The following is an 8,641-nucleotide window of genomic DNA, read 5'->3' on the forward strand; positions in this document are numbered from 1 at the left end:
GCAATCCGTTTCCTCCACACCAGCATGGTGGAGGAACTGGGACAGGAGGTGTAAGGTCCTGGCAGGTCCCAGTGCAATGTCACAGTAGGAGAGTGCCAGCTGGAACCCCACTTTGTGCTGTGTGTGATGCGGGGGTTACCAGGATTCAAAAGAATTCAGGAAAAGAAGAGCTGGGAACAATGGTAGGTTATCCAGGGAGCTGTGTATCTTCTGCACTGACCTGTTGGAAACACTGCAGCTGCTTGGCATTTTAGAAGGTTCAGAAAAGATCCACTGAAGATGTTATTTTAATGGGTGAGTTCTTTCCCACATGCCCTGCAATGAACGTCAGGCAGAAGGAGGCAAAGCCTTGTGACATTTAGGTTGCTAAAGTCATTGCTGTTGGTATGAAGCAGGTAGGAGGCTCTGGGCTCATGTAGGAGAACTAGCCTTGCTCAGAGGCACCACAGCAGCTGCAATGAACTCAGCCTCATTCCCTATTTCTTTTTCTCATTTCTACTCAATGCCTCTCTTCTCCTTGGTTGTGCAGGGACAAATGCAGAGTTCACACAGTGGCTGTTTGTTCCAAATGTGCATGTTGAAAGGAGAGGAGAAAGCATGTATCTTTGGGTGGAAATACTGAGAACAACAAGAAAACAAATAAAGCTGAACAAAAGAGAATTAAAACTTCTAGAAATACCAAGGACAGCTAGGGATGAAGGGAACGGAAAGAAGATATCATAGGTCAAGAAAGGGAAGCAAGAACTTTGTGGTGGGATATAAGAAACCACAAGACATGACAGGATGATCCACTGTTGGTCTGGCTTACCGAGGCTGTGGCACAGCCCCACTGAGGTGCCCATCCCTGCCAGGCCAATTGGATATGACTCTGGTAGTCCTGTCACTGCCTGCTTGACTGGACTTCAACAGAATGGGACAATTTCTTTTGTAGTCCCTAGTGGCTAATCCAGTATAGCAGCTAAGAAAGCAGCACCAGAAGGCATAGTTACTTAGGAGATACTTGGATCCTTGCATTGAATTTCAAAGGAAATATCTCTGTAGGCTCCTCCCAGAATTCCAAACAGTCTAACAGTGAAATAGATTGATTAAACCTTCTGCTCATCTGTTAGCACTGTGTTCAGCATTAAATCCTGTCCAACTGGCTTTCTTTGCACCACTGTAATGAGAAGACTAGTACTGGCTGATGCTCAGAAACTTCCAACTCAGAGCAGCTAGAAACAGTTCATTAGTAAGAGTATAGGGAGTGTGGTACGCTGTTTCATTCACTTCTTTTCACTTAATGAGACCAAGACCAGTGTGGAAGATACCCACTGCCAGATGTCCAGCAGAAGCTGTAGAGTGTCTCTCCTATGATGAGACCTGATATTTAAACGCGATGTTTGCTGCTTAAATCGTGTCTGTGAACAAGCAGGATCCCAATGCATTTCCACTATTTGCAGCTTGGGAAATGTTGCAAGACAATTTTGTCTGTAAGTCTTCTTGTTACCAGAATTATTTTTTGCATTTTGGCACATCCCTGGGTTAGAAGGGAAGACTGTAAATATTGTTGTGTTTTAATAGTGTTACTACAAACTGTATAGTATTCTAATAGCTAATTGTAAAGTTCTTGTTTATTTGGGAGCAGCTTGTATCACATCTGTATAATTTTTAATGTTTAATATTAAAAACATCTTGAGAGGATTTTAAAGACTTTTTTTCCTCTATTGCTTTTTTGTGATGAGTCAGAAAATAGTTTTAATGCCCCTTCTGCCTCTGATTTTCTTGACCCCCAGCTGTTGTCCTGCAGCTGGAACAGACGCACACTGCACCTCCTGGAGTCTCACTGGCAGTACGAGGGAAAAATAGGCCTCAGCAAAATTCCGTGGGAGGCATGCTGTGCTCCATGTGTAAAGCTGGTGGATCAAAGATCTAAACTAGGAGTATGTGGCATTTTCTTTGAGTTCTTGCAGAGGGGTAAGATTTGCCTTAACTAGATTTACCTTCTAGGAATGCAATGTCAGTGTGGAAGTACACTGGATCTTCCAGTTTCCTCAAAGTTCAGATTGTATTTATCAGCCTTATAAGAAAAGGATACCAAAATCAATATCAAAATGTTGCAAGACAGAAGCAATCAGCTGACCAGCACTTAAAGGATATATTTGTATTCATGTCTCACAAGCGCAAGTGTGATCACGTTCAGGTGCTCAGGCAGAGCAAGAGCGGGCAGACTGTCAGTGCTCTGACCCAAGGGGCAGGGATAGTTTGCTTTCTCCCCTCATGTCTGTTTTTTTCCCTTCATTCAACCAAGCAGCATGACCACCCAGTGCTGCAGCATAAGTGCTATTTTGCAATAGATGCACACAACCCAAAGCACAGGCTTTTCTGGTATATAAGTTGCATCTTCTTATTATGACTATCCCAGTCTATTTCTAAGTGTGCTAATTCCAGTAAATGGCTGCCATTTTCTTATGGCTCGTTTCATACCATGGTTAAACACTACACAACAAATGAAAGGTCCATTTGCCTGTGTAGCCTTTAGTTTTGGCCTGAATAGTGGCTTATATATGGTTAGTCTTTATGTATGAGGTAAAGAAACACCAAAGCAAATGTTGACAAAGTCTAAAAGCTGTTGAGATGAGCTGAGATCTCTGAATGTTCAAGCAGATGTGCATCAAAACCTAGAATACCTTGTTGCAGCAGTATTTGTGATCTTGCTTTTCACACTTTGTGTTGCAGCAGCAGAGGGAATTTGCTCAAGGTCATTGTTTCCTGGCGAATGTTGTGCCTTAATGGCATTCAGGGCAGCACTGGTGGGAAGGAGCAAATGAGCCCAGCTGGGACCACCAGCTCTGAGGGTTTTGAGCCTCCACAGTGAAGCCTGGATCAGCTCAAAACACCTGTCAAGGACATACCTGAAGAGAGAGAAGTTTAAGCAGTGCTGGCAGACAAGGTAGGTGGCTGCAACTTCGAGCTGGTTTGGACTACATAACAGAGCTCACTTGGGACTTTGGCAGGGAAGCAAATGCATGTCAAATGCACAGGTGATGCATGGAGTGAGCAATCTCACAAGATATGTGAAAAAAACACAGAGATGAGATCAGCCACAGAGGAAGCAGACCAGGGACTGGGCAAAAGTGGAAAAGAAACAAAGGGAGGGAGAGTTATTCCTCCTTTTTTAGAATCATTGAATTATTTAGATTGGAAAAGTTCTTTAAGATCAAGTCCAGCGTTAAACCCAGCACTGCCAAGTACACCACTAAACCATGTCCCTAATGGTCACATCTACACGGCTTTTAAATCCCTCCAGGGATGGTGTCTCCACCACTTCCCTGGGCAGCCTGTTTCAATGCTTGATAACCATTTCAGTGAAGAGATTTTTCCTAATATCTAATCTAAACCTCCCCTGACACAACTTGAGGCTGTTTCCTATTGCTCTGTTGCTTGTTACTTAGGAGAAAAGACCAACCCCCACCTTACTACAACCTCCTTTCAGGTAGTTGTAGAGAGCGATGAGGTCCCCTCTGTGTCTCCTTTTCTCTAGACTAAATAGCCCCAGCTCCCTCAGCTGCTCTTCACATGACTTTCTGTCTTGACCCTTCAGCATCTTCCTTGCCTTTCTCTGAACATGCTTCAGCACCTCAATGTCTTTCTTGTAGTGAGGGGCCCAAGACTGAACACGGAATTGGAGGTGTGGCCTCACCAGTTCTGAGTACAGGGGTATGATCACTGCCCTAGTCTTGCTGGCCACAGTTTTTGGGACTAAAACAACTACCCAGTGTAAGCACTGAATCAGAAATGGTTTTTTCTTCTTTGTGTGAAAGAATCTAGAATGTTTTTTAGATCAAGAATTGCCCCTAAAATGCAACACTGCTTCCTGGGAGGGAAAAAGGAAGCATATACAGCAAGAAAGGGATTAAAAAGTAGCAGGAAGGACTTTATCCTTCTCCTACTCATGCTTTACTTTTTCCTAGGAACTACCTTTCCTGATTATAGGGTATGTTACGTAAGCCATGTAAATTAGGTGGTTTTTTATATCATTGTTTCACTTCAAACGTAAAAATACATGTACTGCACTGCATTTTTTCTGGACTTCTCAGGTGAGTGTGTGTGCCTAAGGCATGCACTGTTGCCTTACCCATCCCTCTGCAGTGCTGGCATTGCAGGAGCAGCCAGAGGGCAACAGGGCAGAAAGGCCAGGGGCCAAGGGAGCAGTGGGTGCCTGGGTCTGGAGCCCTGGTGGGAAAGGACCTGATAATGCTGTTTTCTATCTGACCGAGACAAAAAGTTGAGAGGGACCGTTTCTGTGATGGCCAGATATGATGACAGTGGGAGCAGCAGCTGTGAACTGCCAGTGCCTCTTTGCTTTGGTTACTTTTAATATCTTCCTGTTATTAACAGTGGTCCTGCTGAATATCTCTTCCTATATGCAGACAGGCTGCTTGAACGCCGGCATGCCCGCGTGGTCTATCCCATAGCTGGCAGTGTGTGTGTGTGGATACCTCTACTCCCCTGGGCAGTCTGGTTCTATCTCATACGCCTACCTGTGCGAGTAAAGTGAAGGCTTGTATGGCCATCAGGTCAGGCTGTGGGGGCATTTTGATTTAATCACGTCTCATATGGTATCATTGTATTTTTCAGCTTTGCTTTTTCCATCAGTTTTATATACCTCATGTGGGGAAAGTAGTATCCTTTAAAGAATACATTCTATATTTGGTTGTGAGTGATTTGAGGCACGAATGTGTCTGAAGGAGAAAGGCTTTTCAAGCAGCATGCTGCTGGCTCAAAGGTTCCTCCACAAATTCGGCTGGGCTCTGCCTCTGAGTTGTGCTGCCCTCTCACCAGCCTGAGCCTTGAGGAATTAATTCGGGAACTGCTTGAGACTCTGCATGATATTCTTCAACGGTCCCTTTTTTCTCTGAAAGAAAAATACAGGGAAATGTCACAGAGAATTAACAACTTAGATGGGCGGATGGCAAGCCTTGAAAACCGTACAGAGATGATCGAGAGAAGTGTACTGTCCCACAAGGAAACAGCTACTAATACTGCACAGGTGGTGGGCTTGGAAAGATTAGTTTGGGGGTTTTATTAAGTGCAGCACAACCTTACAAAAAAAAAAAAAAGGTGGAAAACCAGATCTAAGTTGTCTCCATCCAGTATCTTGGTAGTAGAACTAATTGACAAAATGTTGGGAATGGCTTCTATTAACATCCAGGCTGAAAAGCTCAAGTTAGCTTTAACACCATAGGGCTGTAAAGAGACACTTCCTACACATCAGCATGTGCAAAATGGTCCAAAGCAGAGAGCATGGGGCAGGCAGCAGCAGGATCTCTATGGGCTTTGCAGGATTCCCTGCTCAGGCATTGGGGCACCCAAGAGGACAGTGAGATACTGCTGAATTCAGAGCATCTCTCACCATTAATGCCTTGAGTTTTTCTCATTCCGCATCATTACAGATGCACAGTACAGACAGAACCTGGGCTGGTACTGCTTCGGAGCTGTGTCCACAACTGGCCTGCTGTTTCCAGGGACACTAACTGATGCTGTGTGGCAGCAATTTGTAAATTGTGAAGGTATGGGGAAAATCTACAAAACTAAGGAAAATGTTTTCTGAAGAATGGAATAGAGCAGTAGTCAAATAATTAGGCTCTTATTCAAAAGAGAGGACAAGGAATAATGTTGATCCATTTTTCTTCTTTGAGGTAAAAAGATGGTGAAATAGAGGATGGATTGGGATTAAAAAAATGGGACTTAATTACTTGGTCCTGCCATGAGACTTCATGTGTAACCTCTGGCAAGGCTGTTGACGCTCTTGCACATCTCACTCGTGTCTGTGAAATGGGGATAATCTCTTCCATGACCAAAAGAGATTTCATGAGGAGAACATCCTCAACAGATTGAGTCCTCAAGCAGGGAGGTAGAGCAGTATCAGAGGGAGTTCTCTGATTTCCTTCTAGTACAGGCACCACTGAGTTAGATAAGCAACAAGCCAGGATTTCAAACAGTTTTGGAGTTGAACAGTGTTGGTATCCAACAAAGAGCAAATGTTTTTTATTGGAGATAAGGATATTTTGTTTCTCACAGTGTAAACACAATAATATTTGTCTTCGTAGATTAGCTGCAGCAATGAAAATACTTTGCATAGTCTCTAGTTGGGGGTTCTCAGACTTGGTTATTACATTCTAAATAGTCTGGTACAGGCTGAAATGGGGAATTGAATTAACCACGAAATACTGGGCAGGTTGAGGCTTTTTCACTTAGGACACCGTAAGTTATGTTCCCTGTGAAGTCTCTGCTTGTAATCCTCATACTGATGACCTGCACAGCAAATGTGGACAAACAGTAGACAAACCAATGAGGAAATGGGAGGAAGGATCATGAGCTCACTGTCATGTTGGTTGCTGCTCATTTTTGATGAGCAAGTGGCTGCCTCTTTGCCCCTGTGGGAAATCATTAACATACAATAATTCTTATAGATTTCTATTTGACAAAAGTGGTTTTTAACTCACACTTTACAGAAGCCAAAAATCGGAGTCCTTTATGCTGACTTTTACCAGTAAGTTTCTTTTCCTCATGGAAAGCCCCAGGGTAGATTGCTAAATTTCACAAGTAATTTGTAAACCCCTGAAATTGTTCTCTGCTGGTTTTTTTTTCTGTGACCTTTAGAAACCTGCTTCCCAGCCTGTATCCTCCGTTGCCTGAATATCATGGGTATAAGGAAATGTTTGCCGACTACAGCATGTCCAAATGTGAATTACGACAGAACTGTAAGGGTCTGGGTCCCAGGAACTCAGAAATCAAATGTGAGTTTAACTTTTAGTCCGTACAGAGTCCTACTGCTCTGGCGCCTTGACTCCTTAGGGAACAGTAAATAAGAAGGAGGCAGCTTTCTCCCTCTGGCCTAGAATTAACTTGCAGATTTAACTGACTTGTTTTATTATATGTGTTTATGTTAAACTGTCCTACTACAGGAATTACATAATTCATCCAGGAAATGAAATGGCTCCAATGACTAACTTGAGAGTCACATAAAAAACCTCAGAAGAATACTGCCAAATTTCGAAGGTTTTATGATACTGTTCCCTTAAATTGTTAAAATCAGAGTCAATTTGTTAAATATTTACTTAGTTAACCAACATGCTGTTCTAACTTCCTCTCTATATCCTTAAGTAATGAATGACAAAGCACAAAAAGTAGGCTAATCATCTAACTTATTTTACACTAGGAAAAACAGGGACTGATAGATATAACATACTGAATTGAATGAGTATTTATTTTCCCATAAAATTGCAAAATGTAGCTAGTTTAGAAGACTGTTAGAGTTTAGAAGTTAAGGGTTCAGAAGACTTTATTGCTCCAAGATTTGGAGATTCTTATTACCATTTAGGTCATTATTATACTCTTTGCAACAAAAGACCCCCAAAAAAATTTCATAGAAAATATTTCAAGATAATCTCACAAACACGTAGCAGCAAGAATAATAACAATACCACACACATCCCTTTGTCACCCTGTGATAAGAATGGGCACTTCTCTTTTTCTGGAGTTAATCTCTTTGGGAAGAAGAGGGGAATAGCAGGATTTGGCTGCTGAATTCTTTCATTATCTCTCTTTCCTTTGTGTGGGGTACGAAGGACAGTGTATCCAAGCACTGCAAGATATGGCTACAGGCATCCAAGGCAGCCTAAGTGCATTGATTGCCTCAGCACCCAAAAGCAAGATTGCCGAGCTTAAGAGACAAGTTTCCTTGCTACACAACAAGAATAAAAAGTTCCTGGATTGTATTTTTAGAGATGTGAACATGTCTAGCAAAGAAAGGTCTGAGGGTATACAGTGCAGAAGAGAGGTATAGATGAAAGGTGACTTACTGTGATTAGAACATAAAAAGTCAGGAGTCATCCAGAAGGGATTGTGAATGTTGGAGTGCCAGAGTTTGTCCCTGAATGTGTGACTGATAGGTGATGAACACACAACTAGGGGGTGAAGCAAACAAACTTTGTCAAACCGCTCCCAAGCTACGAACAGGGAGGAAATGTGACTGAGACAAACACTATACTGGGCGTCTTCTTGAAGATAGTCTGCTTACTGATCCATGGTGCATGACTGGGTTTGGGCCCTCTCTCGCTTTCAGCTTTCCTTTACCATCCAAGTGATGTGCCAAAGAGATGTGACACTGGCAGGAGTGTGTCTGGCAGACCAGCAGAGCCAGGGACTCTGCATTGCACTGGCAAGGTCAACATTGCCAAGAACCCTGACTTAACTCCTTCCTCCAGCTGTGTCCTCTGCATGAATACCACACCTGTATTACAGAAAAAAAAGGAAAATCTAAAGACCCAAGATGCGTGTCCCTCACCAGACTTTTGAGAATGGACATAAGTGATGTGACAGTTCAGAAAGTGGGATGAAAGGCTTTTTAATAGTACTGACTCTTGCTAACTTAAGACCAAAGTCCAGGTTGACAGAGTATGAAGTTTTTCTCCAGTCTCCAGTGCACCAGAAACTGAAGATGCTGTTTTCTCTTTGTCTAGTGTGCTGTATGTGTGGATTCTGGTGAGAGTATTGCATGGGGTTTTTAAGAACCAGTTCTGGTCCTTCCTTTCATCTTAGGTTTCAGCTCATCAGGTTTGAGAAATCTGTATTAAAAAAAAAAAAAATTTCTTTTTCC

General features: G+C 42.7%; 1 long non-coding RNA gene across 1 annotated transcript; it reads left to right on the forward strand.

Moving 5' to 3' along the window:
- Positions 1 to 2,719: 2,719 nt before the first annotated feature.
- LOC113965090 lies at positions 2,720 to 8,434 on the forward strand. The gene is made up of 3 exons (XR_003533432.1): positions 2,720 to 2,929; positions 6,643 to 6,779; positions 8,108 to 8,434. It is a non-coding gene; the product is annotated as an uncharacterized LOC113965090 (long non-coding RNA).
- Positions 8,435 to 8,641: the final 207 nt, after the last annotated feature.

The sequence above is a fragment of the Neopelma chrysocephalum genome, unplaced genomic scaffold (genome assembly GCF_003984885.1).
Source record: "Neopelma chrysocephalum unplaced genomic scaffold, ASM398488v2 Primary Assembly neopelma1_44, whole genome shotgun sequence".
Taxonomy (NCBI): Eukaryota; Metazoa; Chordata; class Aves; order Passeriformes; family Pipridae; genus Neopelma; species Neopelma chrysocephalum.